Source organism: Ambystoma mexicanum, chromosome 1q (assembly GCF_040938575.1).
Source record: "Ambystoma mexicanum isolate Mex_15411 chromosome 1q, UKY_AmexF1_1, whole genome shotgun sequence".
NCBI lineage: Eukaryota > Metazoa > Chordata > Amphibia > Caudata > Ambystomatidae > Ambystoma > Ambystoma mexicanum.
In genome coordinates this window covers 306744472-306763038 of record NC_090922.1, presented here as the reverse complement: position 1 = coordinate 306763038, position 18567 = coordinate 306744472, and the positions used below count along the sequence as shown (strand labels likewise).

General features: G+C 45.1%; 1 long non-coding RNA gene across 1 annotated transcript in view; it reads right to left on the bottom strand.

Moving 5' to 3' along the window:
- Positions 1-18351, bottom strand: part of LOC138521329 (uncharacterized) — a 286380-nt gene extending 268029 nt beyond the window's left edge. The window contains exon 1 of the long non-coding RNA XR_011283015.1: positions 18304-18351. This is a non-coding gene — a long non-coding RNA (uncharacterized lncRNA). The remainder of the gene's footprint in view (positions 1-18303) is intronic.
- Positions 18352-18567: the final 216 nt, after the last annotated feature.

The window sequence follows — 18567 nt, the reverse complement described above, 5'->3', positions numbered from 1 at the left end:
TTTGTAAATGTTTTCTCTTTGATCATACTGCAGTGGCTATGTATTACATTACACAGGTTATTTATTGGTCCTCTTAGTTCAAGTTGAGCTTCCTAGATCCTCATGTGGTATAGATTTGGCCAAAGAAGATGGGATAAGAAGTTAATTCTCTGATTGCTTACCAGTAATCTTCATTACTCCAAGTCCTCATCTTCCTCATGCCAGACTGCTTCCCTCTCTCCCTTCCTGAGGCTCAGGCCTTGAAATAAGATCAGGCTTGCGTAATGAATGATGAAGAGGGGCGGACCAGATATATTGTAGCCTGCACTTCGGGTGGGGGTGGAGATGCATAGGGGAATGAAAAAAGGTAGTTCTGCCTTTATACTTGTTAACCAAAGGGTCTATCTATGGGTGATACCCTTTATGCAGTGCAAACTGGTGCGAGGAACATGAGGACTTGGAGTAATGAAGATATAGGGCAAGTAATTGAGCCATTTCTCCATAAACTGCTTGATTGTCGTGCAATGGCTCTTGAGTGCCCTACCATAGGCAGGACAAAATACGATCACCCTCACACTATACCAACGTGGTTAGATAATACACCAGTAGCCATGAACCAATAGAAAGGAAGCAAGTCAACACTTAGCTAGACGATGTATTACCCTAACACTCATTAGTACCTTCACAAAATAAGGTGCCACGAGCACGCCCCAGAATTCAGTGACTATTAACCGTGCCATGAGGCACAATAACAAAAGCACATAAGCATGCACATGGACGCCATTTGGGGCTAGCTAAGGGTAGCAGATCCTATCCGTGACAATGTTCTTGGTAACCCTGGCAGTGCCTCTGTGACCCTTGGCCTACTGGCCCTCACGCTTAGATGACAAACAGTAATGTATTGCTCTCTGAAAAATCACTGTTTGCCTGAAATACATCACTTTGGTTTTGGCACTCTTAAAAGTGTGTTTAGTTCCATTCACCTTTCCAAATGTAGGACCGTTTGTACAGTGGGTGCCAACGCCAAATGTTATTCCTGAAGGAGTGTATGTTATTCCTGAAGGAGTGTATGTTTTTTTCTCATTTTCATAAGCAAATAAAACATCTTCCACAATAGCACTTGCTATAGCAATGTCATACCCATTATTGTGGGCATAGCTGTATTCCAATGTACACTATTTGTCTTGGTATATTTGTGTGTGTGTGTGTGTGTGTGTGTGTGTGTCATCTCTGTGTTTGTTAGTTAGCTTGATGTGTGACCCTATACTGTAAACTATGCACTTTTGTACATGTAAGAAATGAACTTTTTCATGCAGACTCTAGCAATGAACGTGGATAGCTCAGTGAAGTAAGTGATTACCTCTAGAGTGTTCTTCTTGCATCTCATCACAATAAGCATACTTGTTTTGCCTAACAGGTTTTGATAAAGATTTCTATTTTCAGATTCATTTAGAAAGCGGTTTGATGCTTTACATATCTGCTTTATTAAACACCAACAGTTGTGTCTGCTCGTGAACAAGCACAATGCCAACATCTTATACAATGTATAAAATATGTGCATTGTAAATGGTATGCAAATAAAGATGGGATGGTAGGAGATGTCCTCTAATAGGTAAATTGGAGGCAATGGGGCTCAGTCTGAGTCGGGCGGTCTGGTAAAAAGTACCGGTATCCGAGGATACTGGCACTTTACCGGACCGCCCGGTTACAGGAGTGCCAGCTGGTCACCTGAGTTACCTCCAGCTAAATGCTGGAGGTAAGCCAGGCGTCCTACTGGCCAAAAAAAGCCCTTGTTACCGGCGCTGGCATTGCCGGCAGCGGTAACAATGGCAAATCCCCTCATGGAGTTCTACGGGACTCCATGAATGGGGATTAACACTGCTCCGCCGGCAACCGTAATCCGGCTGCAATGCAGCCGGACCGGCTGCTGGAAACGGTAACAGCCTTTGCCGGTATCCTGGCGGCCCAACCACCAGGATAACGGCAAGGTAGTAATGAGGCCCAATGTGTCATAATTAGTTGAATACATTTAAAGCATTTCATTAAACAAGGTGCATTCTGAAGAACTCTTTATCTGCATAATTGTAGCTAATGCAAAGGGAGTTTGTTTTTACTGCCATATGTATGAAAAATATGATGCCAGCGGGCTGTGTGAGCGCTTTAAAAATGCATAAATAATAATAATAATAATATACAAACTTTATTTTAATATTTTGAGAGACGATGTATGGACAAATTCCTGAAAGTGCAAGCTCATTGAGATCGGCATATAAACGCTGAAGATAATTCAATGTATATTGTAGGTAATTTAGATTGAGTTAAATTTGTTGATAAGGCATACACATTATCAATTTATGATTATCAGTAAGAATGACACTGAGCACTTTTCCTTTTTACATGTAGAGTGTTACTGACCCCTGGCTACTATTTCAACACGTCCACGTGGCGGAAGGCAATTGACCACCGGCGCACCCTCTTCCAGCAACCATCCTGGCACCTCTGAAGGGTGACCGGGGCAGAGCCAGTGGATGGGGTTTCCTGCTCCCAGTGCGACTGTCATCTGGGGTGGACTGTCCTCAGCGTACCCTGATCATGTTGCACTGCCAGGAGGAGAGACCCACGTAGGGCAAGAGAGGTCTGCAGTGATGTTGTTTACCCACAAAACCCATATTGTAATAGTCAGAGAGGCAAACCAAAGCCTGTGGCACAATGAAGGTGAGAGCTGGTGTACACCAGCTGAGGTGGGATGCCATTGCAGCGTGCACACCACCAGCACATCTCGCCCACTATGTTGGGAAGCTAGTACACGAGCTTGTGTGATATGACCTGAGAGATGGTGCAGTATGCCATGTATGGGCAGGGTGAAGTCAAAGAGTACTCTTTTGGAGGTCCATAGCGGTCCTGACATTGAAATCATTTGCCCAACCTGGATATAGGGGCAGATACCAATCAAATGATCTAGTAGCTGGTTCCCCCTGACATTTCACTCCGGATAGCTGGTACTTGTATACTCCAGTTTGATCTGGTGAGGCAAATAATTTGAGGTATTGAGGCCAAAACCATCTCAACATGATCTCATACTTTGTATGGTTGAGGAGCCAATGGGGTGAAGCTGCCAACGGTGGGATAGTGACTGAATACCTCTAAGTCAGTATCCCTCCTAAACTGTGACGGTACCACAGCACTGTGGAGCCTCAGTTGGCCTAAGATAGCCAGCCTGTGTGCGGGTTTATAGAGCTATTTGCCTCAGGACTAGAGTGTGGACAGAAGGGGGCAACCTCTCTTGCCTGTTGTGCACCACATGTGGGAAATGTGGTGCAGAATAATTTCTGATTCTGGGTCAGGGGTTCGTTAGTAGCAGAGCAGCTACTCCGTTATGATCTATTTGAACTCTTCCCTCTGAGGCATGGTTTTGTGAAAGGTGCTGTCATGGTGCCGGTGCCGCAAGAGTCACTGTCCTTCCTCCTCCTGCTGCTCACCAGTGTACTTGAGAAATGCCCACCCACCTTGGGTGCACATATGGGGATCTAGGCTGGACGGTGAGTGCTCTTCTCCCTTTCCAGTGAGCCTAGCAAACAAGATAGCCTTGGCCCAGCCAGCGGCAGAGTGGCAGGACCCAGCCTGTGAGAGTCAGGGAAGAGAGGCTGGGCCTTGGTTGCAGATGGGAGCTTAAAACCTGGAACTTGGACGGAGGCCTTAAGGCAGGCACGAACCTATGGCCGCACAGCCATGTGGTCTGGGAGGACCGTCCCAGCCCATCTGGTCCTTTGGCTGGGTCCAACTAGCCACATGGCTGTAGTGGTCAGACCAGATAGCCTCAGTCAGAGCTGGCTTGGCTGTCTCCTACATTTCTGTGTGGCCAGGCTCCATAATAGTAGATGTGAAGTTTCTCCCTGTGAAATGTACGTGTGTGACAGCAGCTGGACGGGCTCCTTGACGCTCGGACTGAGTCCCCAGAACAGGTATGGACCAACAGGCCTGGCCTAAGTGGGAGAGGCTAAGCAAGCCCAGCAGATGCAGGCCCTGGGGGGAGCCAGGGTCCAGAAGGTGTCCCAGGGAAGTGCTACTGGGCCAGGTGTTGAGGGGCTCCAGGACTCTCCAAAGGTCATGGCTCAAATGTGTCCCAGCTAGAGCCTTGGGCATCCAGAGGTGCCGACCCAGCCATTGTGCACCAGCCTCTGATGCAGTGCAGCAGCCACATAACTCAGCAGTGGTCCTCATGGGTCACCAGCCACTCTGGAGGGCAAAGCTCAAAGGCATAGAGGGCAGGACCTTGGACAGCCAGGGGTGCAACCCCAGACGTGGGTGCCACTGGGTAGACCATAACTGTCAAGTTTCCTTATTCTTGAAGGACACCTCAAAGCAGTCCAGTTGTTTTTGTTTCATGCACTGCACTTCTATGCGAGCCAACAAGGTGATTTAGCAAGCCCTGATGAAGACGGGAGCCAGGTGAGCCCTTAGTTGCAGATGGTGCATGTCACTCAGGGGAGCACGTGGTACAGTGACATTGTGCATGGAGATGTGCTAACTGTGCTTATGATTTTGTGCCTGTGACAAAGATGCTGTTGGTTCCTCTTGCTTTGACTGTGCGGGTGGTTTGTGCACTTAATGATGTGGATGGGGTGGTGTTATTGTTTTTGTGTTAGGGGGCACATACAGTTTGCCTCTCCCAGATGCACATTCTCAGGGTGTTGTTATGGCCAAGCTGGCCCTATTCCATCATTGAAGGACATCAGGGATGTGGCTTCACTTTGTGCACAAAAAACAACTCATGTGACCCAATTCTAAATGCTGTAGGATCTGTCAACAATACATCTAATACCACCCAAAGGGGACAGACGAGGTGGATTACAAATGAAAGACTGATCCTCAGACATTGACACTTTTGAAAGTTGCTCTGTTTATCTATGGCCCAGCAGAGGTCCAAGATGTGTGGAAAATACCCTGAGTTGTAGTAATTAATGGATAAAAGCCAATTTCTGTGTGCCAAAACTCATAATAGCTGTAGCTGGTCCACAGCAGATTATTATTGTCTCCTTATTCTATCTGTTCATTGATAAGCGGCTCACCACCGGATCCTAGGTGTAGGGGTGGGGGTTCAGGGACAGATAGGGGTGTGTTCTGTCCCTTTTGCCTGGTCGTTTTCGGGTGCTGTGTGACTTGGTACAAATCACAAGCTTTGACTGAGCTAGGTCTGTGTAACGTGTGAATGATGTGTAAGTAGGTCTATTCAATGTGTGCACTCCACAGGGGCTACAGTTCAGGTGAAGTATCTTTCTTCCACCTGATTGCACGTGTCCTGTTCCTGTGCCCTTTGACATACTGTAGAAATGTGTGGTATCTGTGACTGAAGGCAGTGCCCCAGTTGCATCTCCACTGCTATGCCACAATGTGTAGCAATATTGTGCAGAGCACAACGTGCCACAATGATCTTACATACTACAGGTGGTGCATATAGCAATACACCACCTGATGAGTGGTCAACGGAGCAGAATCCTGGTTTATGTACCCCGAACATGTGCTCCACTAAGCCCTTAGTGGCAATGTGTGCTGTGTTGTAGCTTACCTCACCAGGGGTAGCTTGATTCCTCAAGGGTGTGAGCAGGAATGGTAAGCATGGCTAGCCACTGTCACCTGCAAAGGTGGAAATGTTTTTTTTTGGCATTGGTTGTCATTGCTTATTTTTCTCTGTGTCGTGTGACTGCTTGTATGTGTGTGATGGTTGATAGTAACCCAGCAGTCAAGCGTTTCCAAATGTTTGTGATGCAAGGGCCTGGTATATCGGGGAGATAACTGTCATGCGTGCATCCCGGGTAATTTGCATTGACATGCATAACGTGGCCCCTGGCATCACAGATGACCTGCACATCAATGGAGTGCCAATGTTTCCTGTTTCCGAAGATGTGCTCGATCTCTCGGAGATGGGTGGGGGGGCACCGGTGGGGTGCTACATGGGAGCAGTCGGTTGCTTCCATGACTAATGGAATCTGTGCAATGGCAGGCATAGAACTCCTGGCACACTCTCTGCCTTGCCTACAATGTGCCACATATATGTGCCTATGCATATGCGCTATTATGCAGCACCTAACCTGGTGTAGAGAGCAGGATTGCCTGGACTGCGATATGCCACAGACAATGGCTGAGGTGTGCTGCAAAGATCCTGTTCCCAGGAAATATAGGGCTGTTAGCACCTTATCCATGGGTGTCAGTGCATGAGAGATAATGGTGGGTGATGCAAGGTCATTCTCCAACTCTCTGACCAGGTCATGGATGACATGGGGAAGGAGCCTGTATCTCGTATACACCTCCTCGTCTGGTATTCCACATAAGGATGCTCGAGTATGAAAGATGAGGGCTCTTCTCCTCATCCTCCTTCTTGCATGATGTCTGATCACCGCTACTGAAGCAGGGTCCGACAATGTGGAAGTCCTATTTTGAAATGATTTGCATTGCACGCTTTTATACTTAGGCTTTCTTTGTGCTTTAAACTTAGCGACTTGTATCATGTGGTGCTAAAACCACAAGATGTGCATTTTTCTTTGGACTCCTGGCAATTGCGCTATGAAATCCATGAATAGAGTTTTGCTTGCGCTTGACATGGCGTGTTTTCTGTTTGCATGGTGCGTCCCCCAACACGCCCATGTTATTCCTCGTTCTTCCTCCGTTTGCGTATGGAATGGGGAATATGCATGTTCCATCCCTGTTTCTTTCTTTTTGCGAGCCTTTCCCACACTCTGCGCTGTGTATTTTGCAAAGCACTGATGCACATCGCAAAGTGGTAAGGACCAGCGCAAAGTCCGGCCCATGAATCAGCAACATAAGATTTGCGCTGCACAACGTATACTTTTTCCCTTTGCGCAGCACAAAACAGAGTGAATTAGTCTATTAGTGTTTTCTGTGTCGATACTCTTGAAAGAATTACATATTGGGGCACAATTATTTGCTCGGAAATCAGTGTATTTTTCACTGATATCCAGACATCCTTGCCTTCCCTTTAATCCACTTTCCATAATTCACCCTAATCCTTCTCCTCTTCCTTGTTCAGAGGTCGAAGTGTACGAAAAGCAGTAGTGGAACTATGTTTCCTGTTGGCCTTCCACAGCTCCCCACAAATCCCATTGGCGCTCCTCTCCCACGCTTAATCCAAACCCCCAAACACACACGCCTGCTGTTTAAGGGAACGTTCAGTGCAGTGCACTGAATTGCAAGTTTCAACTTCTTCATACACTTTTATTTTAAAACTAAGCCATTCCGGAATGGTTTCTTTTTAAAATAAAATTATAGGAACAGTAAAACTTAATTAAAAAACTAGAGGAGCACTGCTGCCAACCGCTCCCACACACCCACTTCGAGCACTGCCCTTGTTTAGATAGACCGTGCTGGAATCTAAAGTAATTACTTTTTGGCACCCTTTGTTTTCCAGGCACAAGTGAAAGTCTGATGTCAATTGCTAGCAGCTCTTGCATGCATATCCGCGAGGTCCCTTTGACAAGTAATTTCTGCTTGTCCACAGATATCATTTCACTTGGCCTTAGAGAAGAAACAAAAAGACAACATGACGATCTCTGGGCACTGCATCTGCTTTGCGTTTTACTACTGTTCTCAATCCCTCTGAATGCTCCACACATTAGAGTTACTGGGCCTCAGCACGAGTTGGGCAGTATCCCGGCGGTAATTGTGCCGGGATACCGGCCAATGCTATTAGTGTTACCACAACTCGGTCCGGAGCAACTTGCGCCAGATTCCGAGTTGCGTTGGTGCTGTTAATCCCCAGTTAGTCGGAGTCCATAAGACTCTATGGGGCTTTTTGGCGCTCATACCGCCGGCCGTAATAGTGTTGGTGGTCATAGCGCCAAAAGTTGGCAGAAAGTGGAGGTTTTTACTTCCAGCAAAAAGCTGGAGGTAAACCTTCCACTTTCCGGCCAAACTCAGGAATGGGTGGAGCGGTAATGCTGTGGTAAGAGCGTTACTGCCGCATTTCTACCGGACCGCCCATCCCTCAGTGAAGCCCACTGTCTCTTGTGCATAGACATTGGCAAACTTTAGAAAGGTATGCTAATCGGTCCTATGCAGAGAATGAGAGCATATATTGAACATCCTAACCAAAGACCATAGAATGTCAGTTGTTGCTTGGAAAGAGTGATGAAAGATATTCTGGACAAAAGAAGTGAAAGAATTGGAAATTATGTTTTGGTCAGTAAAGATCATATTTTCTGTTTTAAAAATAAAAATATTGCATTGATGACCCATGATCCAACCGATCTTTTAAACAAAAAATACCACACTTGCATGAAGAAGCAAGAAAGAATTCCACATACCTCGATGTGAGCAGTGAATCAATGAAACGTTCCATTTAGGCATGGGTAGTATAGATCAGTGGCAACACGCTCATCTTGGAAGCAAGATGACGCAGAGCAGCACAGTTTTGAATCCCGGGTTTGTGCTTAGAAACCTCTTGTGTTTTAAAAAACAATTATGTTTCATGTATTTTCAAAAATAATCTGTTCAAATATTAAACAAAAAATATTGAAACTACCTGTTATATAAAAAGTGTTCCTGTGATAAAAAAACAGCCATAACTTGTCATCAACATTTATAATGTTGGCTGAAACACGATGTACACTTTGGGCCTCATTACGAGGCAGGCGCTGACGGAATGAAAAGGGTCCGGTACGGGACCGGCCCCCTTCATTCCGTCAGGGCTGATTACGAGCTTCCCATCGCGGGACTCAGATCGGACACCTGGTAAAATAGGGAGGTAACAACAGGACACTTATAATGTGCCCGTTGTTACCTCCATCCCCATTCCCATTGAGCCCTATAGGGGCTCAATGGGAATGGGGAATGGTTCCTGCAAGGAGGACTTACCGGGTCCTCCTATGTCAGAATGACCCGGTAAGTCCTCATTGCAGGAACCCGGAAAAGGAGCCCGGTTTGGAGGCAGCCATGGAGCTAATAGCTCGTATATTTATAATATTTATAATATTAAATATATAATAGCTCCATGGCTGCCTCCAAACTCGTAATGAGGCCCTTTGTCTTTTTCACGAGTTTGGTGGTATTTTGGCAGTAAATCTGCCGGAATGGTGCCAAATGGAATTACCATTGCTGCCACTTGGTCCTGGTGGATTTACCACAGGATCACAAGTGGTGGTAGTTGGTCTTAGTCCACATTTATTGGAATGCATAGGACTCCCTGGGGAGTTTGGCAGAATTACCCCTAGTGATAATTCTGCTGGTTTTTATGATTTGGTGATTTGGTGACTCCACCATTTCACTGCCGAAACTTGTACGGCGGTGCAGTAATGCTGCAGTAACAGAATTCCTACTCTGCACCCTCTATTTTTTTACTGCGCAGCCATACTTGTAATGAGGCCTAATTTGTCTTGTTATGATGCCCAGCATCTCGGCGGGCCACTGTCCACACATGTATTTCTTGTTTTTCCCCATCATCGATATGCCTAAAATAAAACTATCTACACATCTCCAATTACTCCACTTTGTGGTGCTAGATGCAAACGATAATTCTCATGCACAAGGATTATCCATATCCAACAAGTCACATTATCTGCAGCCTTTCAGTGTAGGCACTCAGTGGCATCAACAAGATAGTGCCTTGCTTCGGAACTAATCGACATACAATTAAACACAGTGGCCCTCATTACGACCCTGGCGGAAATCGTGGTGCAAAATGCACCATGGAGCACGGCGGAAAGCTGCCGATAGCGCCATGGGGGTTGGCGGATTTTCCGCCCCATTCCGACCTTGGCGGGGCGGTAAATCCCCATCCCCCATTTTACCCTTCCCCATTCCCATTTTTGCCCCATAGGGTATAATGGGAGTGGGGAAGGCGTTAATTATGCCACCGTAAAATACGGTGGCGTAATTAACAACAAGGTCCCGTAGCGCCATGGATTTCTCCGCCCGGAAAAACCAGGCGGAAAACGCTCCATGGCGCTACGGGAACTCGTAGTAGGGCGGACGGGTCCGCCGCGAATACCGCTGGCGTAAACCCACTCCGCCAGGGTCGTAATGAGGCCCAGTGCCTGAATGAACTATGCACATTGTTTTCTAAGTAGGCTGAGTACAAACAAACCCCAAAAGATATACAAATTAGGGGTCCATTACAGGGAAGTGCGAAAGGGGGCTTACTATGAGAAATGGGTTCGAACCTCTCTGCCAATGTTCAACTGTTTTCTACTTTCATAAGCAGGGGTCCCATGTCATGTGTGATTTGCCGGTGTGAGGTGTTTTCTTAGCCCTGGGCGGCCTTTAGGTTTTGTCTTTTCTGCATGATATTGCAGTAATGAATGGTGTGTCCTGCTGAAACTAAGTTTTAAGCTCCTGTAAAATGCACAGTACTATTTTGAGGTTCTATGGTCTCTGGCCTCTGGCAAAGTGTGCATTCACTCTTTCAGGTGGGACATTTTCTTCTATTTGAGATGCATACGCCAAGTGGCCGGGGTGAGATCACTGACTCCCTTCTCCAAGAAGATAATGAATGCACTGTATTGCAGTTCAAATCTGCTATCCTGCGTTCACATGATTGATCTCAAACAGATTAATATACAGAGCTCAGCACCCTCTGGGTTGGAAATGAAACCCTGCAATTCAGGTTAGATTTCACTGTAATATGGTGTGCAAACAAACCTCCTTCTTAAAAGTGCCAAATTGTTCTTTGAAGCGTTCTGAAATGTTGGACGGTGCTGCACGTGTACGGTTGTTCTCTGTCTGTCTTTATGTAATTTTCATGATGCGGAAAAATAACATGGTCTGTAGGAGAAAAAAGCTAATTTAGAAACAGGATATTGAATCATTGTGTTTCACGCATGATTCCAAAAATCCAAGTGGACCGGTTAGGATGTAACATGAAGGAGGGGGGAGGAAAAGTATATTTTTCTGTAGTGTTTATGTGCAGTATTGACGTGCAGTACTCTAAGGTTGTATTTTCATATGTTCTGGACTCTCACCTATGGTTTGTGACGTGAACAAGAAGAAGCAGGTATAGCAAGTTACGCACTGGATTGAAGCAGACTTCGGAGACATGCGCTCACTAATGGAACATGTCACTTGTCTAGCATGCCACAGCCAAAAAAGTCAGTACATTGCCATGTCGCAGGGGCACATCCAAGTATGGCCCTGGAAACAGCCATTCTTGAAGGGATAATGAACAAAGCCTTTTTCACTGAGAGTATTGTTTGTGGGGTGAGGGTGCAGCGTGTGAGAAGGTTATATGCCCAGGAAACACACAAAAAACAAGATAATGATGGACAATGACCCGAAACCTTTCTTTGCTGGGGCATTCATGGAGAGCCAAGGGCTCAGGTGGGTTGGTGGCTGCGTCTGCAGACCTGCAATTCAATTGAAAGATTGCTTGAAGAATCTTCACAATCTCGTGAACAAGACTGAAATGTTAGTTGGCATCAAATGGATTTGGTTGATGTTAGTTTGCAAAGGCATTTTCTACATGTCAATTGCCCATGTGCCAAAGATACTTCTAAGGGTCATTGAATGGAATGGGGTTGCAATCATCATACGATCCGGGACCCTTGTGGCTGTACTGTATAACACCTTCCCACCTTTCTAGTGTTGACTTAGGCAGGGCAACTACTGTAATGTATTAGAAATGTAAACACTTCATTCTCATCGCATGATGTGCCAAATAAATAAGATACAGAAAAGCATTGTGTTGTTTATTCAGTTAATGGTAATGTCCACGATCAGTGCTTCCAGGGATCATTAAACATCCCCCTCCCCCCGCCTTCTGCATTGAACAGGAGGTCACATGACACAAAATTAATTCAGTAGAAACATCCTAATGTTCCCTCACAACTTACAGTGCACAGTCAGCCAACGTCCCCATTCCAGGACACTATAAATCTAGGATAACAAGTCCTTGAATGGAAAGACTGCAAGTTCAGGCTGCTTCAGCTGTTTACCCTTCCAACTCCAGAATGCCACCATCAAGGTGGTGGGAGGTGTTCAAACCCGTCACACCAATACATGACTTGCACACTTTGAAAAAGAAGCCCCCAAACCGGTAATCACATTTTTGCTTCCATAATATTAACATGAATGCAGACTTGGGCACAGATGTGGAACATATCAAAAACCCACTAGATGACCTTCAGGAAAAAAAGCCCCACAATCCACAGCACCATGATATTGCATAATATTTGCAAAACTGCATCCATGAAAGATGGATCTCCCATATTTGTCGCTTATATAGACTACTCTGCTGCATTCAATAGGGTATGCCGCAAATGTCTATGGCGAAATCTGGCCATTCAAAAAATGGGTGTCAAATTACTAAACTGCATTATGGGTTTACATGAATATTACTCGACCAATCAGGATCCTATACTAGAGAGATTCGAAAGCAGCGAGGCCTTAACAGGGATGTCAGTTCCTATTTAATGTTGATATATCTAAACTAGAATCATATCAGAAATCAGCAAAATTAGTGTCACCCAAACTAGGCAAGGCGCGTATTTCATGGCGCACCAATGCGGATGACGTTATTTTACTACACCACACAGAACGAGGCTTACAGGCATCTTTGAGTGCAAAAGTAGCATTCTCCATTGATTATCATCTACCTATTAATCATGCAAAATCAAATATTTAAATAAGAAAATCATAAGAATGTTTGCATGGAAACGCAAACCTCCTGAATTAGTTGTGCAGTGCACCTATTTGGGGGTCTCATTAAACAAAAAGGCATCAGGAAAAAAGCTGATGGACGACTGAGAAGTGGCGCAATCTTGCCATGACATCAGGCTTCTAATTTTATTTTTCCATCAATCCAACAAAAATTGTATATAGGTGAAGGTTTATATCCGTCATATTATATGGTTTCAAAGTGACAACTTTAAGAATGGACATCTGGCTGGGCAGACTGGAAGGGGAGTACTGGCAGCCCTTTGTCTCTGATTAGAAGTGAACTAGGTTTCATTGGCTACAGAAGGAAATATTAGAAAAGGTGCGTTCTTTATGAATATCATGTTATCACAAACAAGCAAACACTATAAGAGAGGTATTGAAAGAGGCATTCATTAAGGCATATAATCTCAAGATATTTAGTTATAAAAGATCCATTTTAGATTTCTTCAAGGAAATCCGATTTGTATGGTGACACCTTGCAGGTAGAATCTATGAAACGAAAAGACCATTTGTGGGAATGTAAACAGGCTCTCTCTGTTTGCCCATGCATAGGATATTAGTTCCAAAGTATATTCAATTATTCCCAGACAAAGAGGCAAAGCTGCTGTATTCTAATTTTCAAATTAATGAATTGGAGACAAGGGAAATAACAGGCACTTTGTACCAAAAAGATAAGAACTTGTGTAAATGTCACTTTTCCAGGGATGCAGGGGAGAGGCGGGTAGAGAAACACTATAACATTTGAACATTGATTGTCTGAACTTAAATGAGATGCGTGCTAAACTCTTTGGACGATACATTCATAGTACAGAGATGGTGATAGCAGAAGAACTATGGGCTCGATGTATGACTGGGAATCAAGTAAGCCTAATTCTCGTAATAGTGCCTTACTGGAATGCAGTCAAGTAGCTAGCAAATGAAATCTACAGTCCGATTGGTTGATTTTATAAGCATACTTGCACATACTCTGCATGGGTTCTGTAGACTGACATGGAAATATTCTCTTCAATTTTTGGAAATGAATGATCCTGTAGGCCGCTGTTCGGAGTCGCTTCTTGCTTCATGTGCTTTCCACCCTGAAGTAACCTGAAGTGAGAATGGGCGCATGAGGCTGGCTTACATACCCCAGACCAGAGCTGGAGGGGTGGTGAGAGTTGGTGTGCTGCAGCATACTGGGACCTACTGTTTGCTCTCCCCACCTGGCGCCTCACCTTGGCACGGTGCTGTGCATTGTGGTGCATTGTAGTGCAAATATGTCAGAATCGGTGCATCCTAAGGCCTTGAAACATGTTTTTCTGTTTCTAGTGTCGAGACGCTTAAAATGAGCGTGGTAGGAGTGAGGCAGAGTGTCTGGTGTGCTGCTTGGAATACCCAAAAAGCTCCTAATGACCAAAAATATTTTGCTTATGTTCATCCTTAGTTGGTGATTTGGCGCTTGATTGCTCTCGACTCCCTGGATTTTCGGCTAATTGGCTCTGAGCTCTACTGCTCCAGCCTTCAATCCCGTACCCTGCCATTAAAACTGGGACAACAGCGCAGCAGCGTGCATGGCAGGCATGAAGCAGAGTGTCTGGTGTGCTGCTTGATATACCCAGATAGCTCCTCACAACCGTTTTTTGTTGGTGTTCATCCTTGGTTGCTGATTTGGCGCTTGATTGCTCCAGACTCCCTGGATTCTCAGCTCACTGTCTCTGAGCTCTACTGCACCAACCTTCACTGCTATTACAACTGGGACAACAGTGTGAACAGTGTGGCAGCGCATGCGGCAGGAGTGCGGCAGAGGGTCTGGTGCCTGGTGGTCTGTGGCCTGCTGCCCTGTTAACGAGGTGAGAGAGTAATTCATTGCAGTATATTCTCAATATTGACTCTGTTTCCCAAATAAAACATGAAGCGTTCTTGCACAAAGAAATACACCATGTGCAGCACCATTAACAGTACCATAAAGCCACAAAGGAGCCCGGCTCGGCCGAGAAGCAAGCAGACCTTATCTAAGAAAAAGGCCAGGGTAGAGGACCACCCTTGGCCTCCCTTGTATGAGAACATTTTTAACCTGGGAAAAAAATGCACACACCCCATTACCGAGCGTGAACCAAATAGGCTGATGCCTCCTTTGAATGATGATACTAGGGTGCAATCGTCCTCCTTCACTCTGCACAATAACAACTCTTTACTGAACATGTTTATTGGACTCAGAGACTCACTAGGAGGTGGCACCACTCTACCGCAGAACTGAGGAAAACATCCCCAACACTAACCTGTCAACTATGCTGGACGTGACTAAACTAGTCTCCCCCCCCGGATTGATTTAATTCCTCCGACTCTGATTTCGATACAGATTATTCCGCATCACTGCATAGACCCCCACTGCCAACTTGGATGCCACATTCACTAAGACAGAGCTAATTATAAGTAAGCTGGACATAATGACTGACCTCTTGGCCACACTCGTGCAGGAACAATTAGAGGTCAAAACTACCCTTGGCAAAATGGTGGATGCCATACTGGCAAACCTCAGCAAAGCCAGTGATTTGGTATTCCCGGGTCCAACAAAGGGAAACTACATGGAGGGAGGGGGAAAGGAGATTGGAACTTGCAGGTTCCAAACTTTGGAGGAGGATCCTGAGTGGGATTTAGAAGAGATTAACATCTCTCCAGTCCCACCGGGAGTTGCGTTCACCTCTGGACTGCAGTGTAAGCTTAGGTCGAACGTCCGTACGAACAAAGGCAAAGAAAAAAAAATGCCTAAGGCCTTGAAACATGTTTTTCTGTTTCTGGTGTCGTGATGCTTAAAATGAGCGTGGTAGGAGTGAGGCAGAGTGTCTGGTGTGCTGCTTGGAGTACCCAGAAAGCTCCTAATGACCAAAGATATTTTGCTTGTGTTCATCCTTAGTTGGTGATTTGGCGCTTGATTGCTCTCGACTCCCTGGATTTTTGGCTAATTGGCTCTGAGCTCTACTGCTCCAGCCTTCAATCCCCTGCCCTGCCATTAAAACTGTGACAACAGCGCAGCAGCGTGCATGGCAGGCATGAAGCAGAGTGTCTGGTGTGCCGCTTGATATACCCAGATAGCTCCTCACAACCGTTTTTTGTTCGTGTTCATCCTTGGTTGCTGATTTGGCACTTGATTGCTCCAGACTCCCTGGATTATCAGCTCACTGTCTCTGAGCTCTACTGCTCCAACCTTCAATCCCCTGCACTGCTATTCCAACTGGGACAACAGTGTGGCAGCGCATCCGGCAGGAGTGCGGCAGAGGGTCTGGTGCCTGGTGGTCTGTGGCCTGCTGCCTTGTTAACGAGGTGAGAGAGTAATTCATTGCAGTATATTCTCAATATTGACTCTGTTTCCCAAATAAAACATGAAGCGTTCTTGCACAAAGAAATACACCATGTGCAGCACCATTAACAGTACCATAAAGCCACAAAGGAGCACGGCTCGGCCGAGAAGCAAGCAGACCTTATCTAAGAAAAAGGCCAGGGTAGAGGACCACCCTTGGCCTCCCTTGTAGGAGAACATTTTTAACCTGGGAAAAAATTGCACACACCCCATTACCGAGCGTGAACCAAATAGGCTGATGCCTCCTTTGAATGATGATACTAGGGTGCAATCGTCCTCCTTCACTCTGCACAATAACAACTCTTTACTGAACATGTTTATTGGACTCAGAGACTCACTAGGAGGTGGCACCACTCCACCGCAGAACTGAGGAAAACATCCCCAACACTAACCTGTCAACTATGCTGGACGTGACTAAACTAGTCTCCCCCCCGGATTGATTTAATTCCTCCGACTCAGATTTCGATACAGATTATTCCGCATCACTGCATAAACCCCCACTGCCAACTTGGATGCCACATTCACTAAGACAGAGCTAATTATTAGTAAGCTGGACATAATGACTGACCTCTTGGCCACACTCGTGCAGGAACAATTAGAGGTCAAAACTACCCCTGGCAAAATGGTGGATGCCATACTGGCAAACTTCAGCAAAGCCAGTGATTTGGTATTCCCGGGTCCAACAAAGGGAAACTACATGGAGGGAGGGGGAAAGGAGATTGGAACTTGCAGGTTCCAAACTTTGGAGGAGGATCCTGAGTGGGATTTCGAAGAGATTAACATCTATCCAGTCCCACCGGGAGTTGCGTTCACCTCTGGACTGCAGTGTAAGCTTAGGTCGAACGTCCGTATGAACAAAGGCAAAGAAAAAAAAATGCTTTCAACAGTAGAAAGGTGGAATCGCACGGGCCTAACTTAAAATCCACAGAAATAAAGGCTCTGGCAGCAAAAACGAAACAGAGGGTCACCAATACACTGCCTGACGGGTCCCCGGGCCAGGTCCATCTACAGGGTCCCATAGGCCGCCGGCTGCAACCAGTGACAACCCCCCAGAACCGCTGTATGAACAAATGAGCATAGAGGAAGAAGAGGAAGACGGCATGCAGGATTCAACTCCCTGTGAGAATCATGAAGTGGCAAAAACCACAGAGGCCAAAGAGCGAAACATGGTGATGTCGACTAACAAAATACTGAGCCAGCTAAGGCCAAAACTCAAATTGAACCAAAGGCTCTTATGGGCAACTCCATTGACTGCAATATGATGAATCAAAACATCTATGAACTACCAAATGGATCATCATGTAGGAATTAAATCCCATGGAGTTTAGCCGGTTCCTCAATCGCACTAATTTACTGGCGTTATTGGGTAGGATGAGGTTTGCTGGCATGATTGCATCCGGAGGCATATCGAAAATTGAACTACCAAGTATGGGTAGCCTGAGGAATTGAAAACGAGACCTTGGCTGTGAAGCCAGCGGTGTTCTGTTTTGTTCAGTAAATAATACAGTACCATTGTTTTCATTGGCATATTATAATCTTGATTTAATCTTTCAATAGGTATTAAATAAATGATATTCAGTAGTCGCCGATGCATCAGAAATGGGGCCTATGCATTTCGTTCTAAATCGTCCTTCCTCAGGACCAGTAACTATTGTACCAACATCCTAGTGATCAACATACAAAGTTATTACATGGTATGAATTCACAAGAAATAATAAAGCACCATAGGTTCAAAAGAAATTATCATACGTATACCACAATGTGATACCATAAGGTTCACCAACTTTTTCATGAAGAATATTCTTTTATGTATAATGTCCCATTGTGTGTACCCAAAGAGAAGTCCAGTTATGCATTTTCAAATAACATAATAATATTAAATCCAAGGTATCTGCAAAATATAATCATAAAATCACATTTCAAAGACATGTATTAACATAACATACATACGTGGTATTTCGCGCAAGCACAGCGGTAAAAAAGAGAACGAAAAAATGAAAAAACAGGAAAAAACTAAAGAAACTTAATCAGTGAGTTGCTTGCATATTAAATCGGCCTATATTACTTGAAAAGTTAATTAGCCAGTAAGTGACCTGATGCTAATTGTCAAAATCGAGATCTGTAAAAAATAAAGGTGAAAAATATGTAGGATATAATTACATGCTGACTCGTATGGAGAACGTAAAGGAAACCGGCAACCAAGTGCCGAACCACACTCAGTTCAAAGATTCACTACCTGTAAAGGAGCGATTGTCTATGTTAAAGTTCTCAAACCTTAAATCCATCATAACTGCTACGTGATCCAAAATATACAAGCTGAAACTAACCTGGTCGGGTGAATGATAAAGAATCGTGGAACACCGCGTGAACGTGCGTATTGCTTTAACGCTTATATTTGTTTGGGTAGTTGTCATCTATACCGTGGAAGATGAAGTATTTAATGGGTGGCCATCTTGGAATGGTCAGTCCTCGCATTGGTAAAACATGATAATAGAGGATTATTAGTTACATAAAGCAAATATATCCAACAGCTGAATGTCCAAATTGCTCATAAATAATACATCTCGCATTTGGCATAAGGTACACTAATA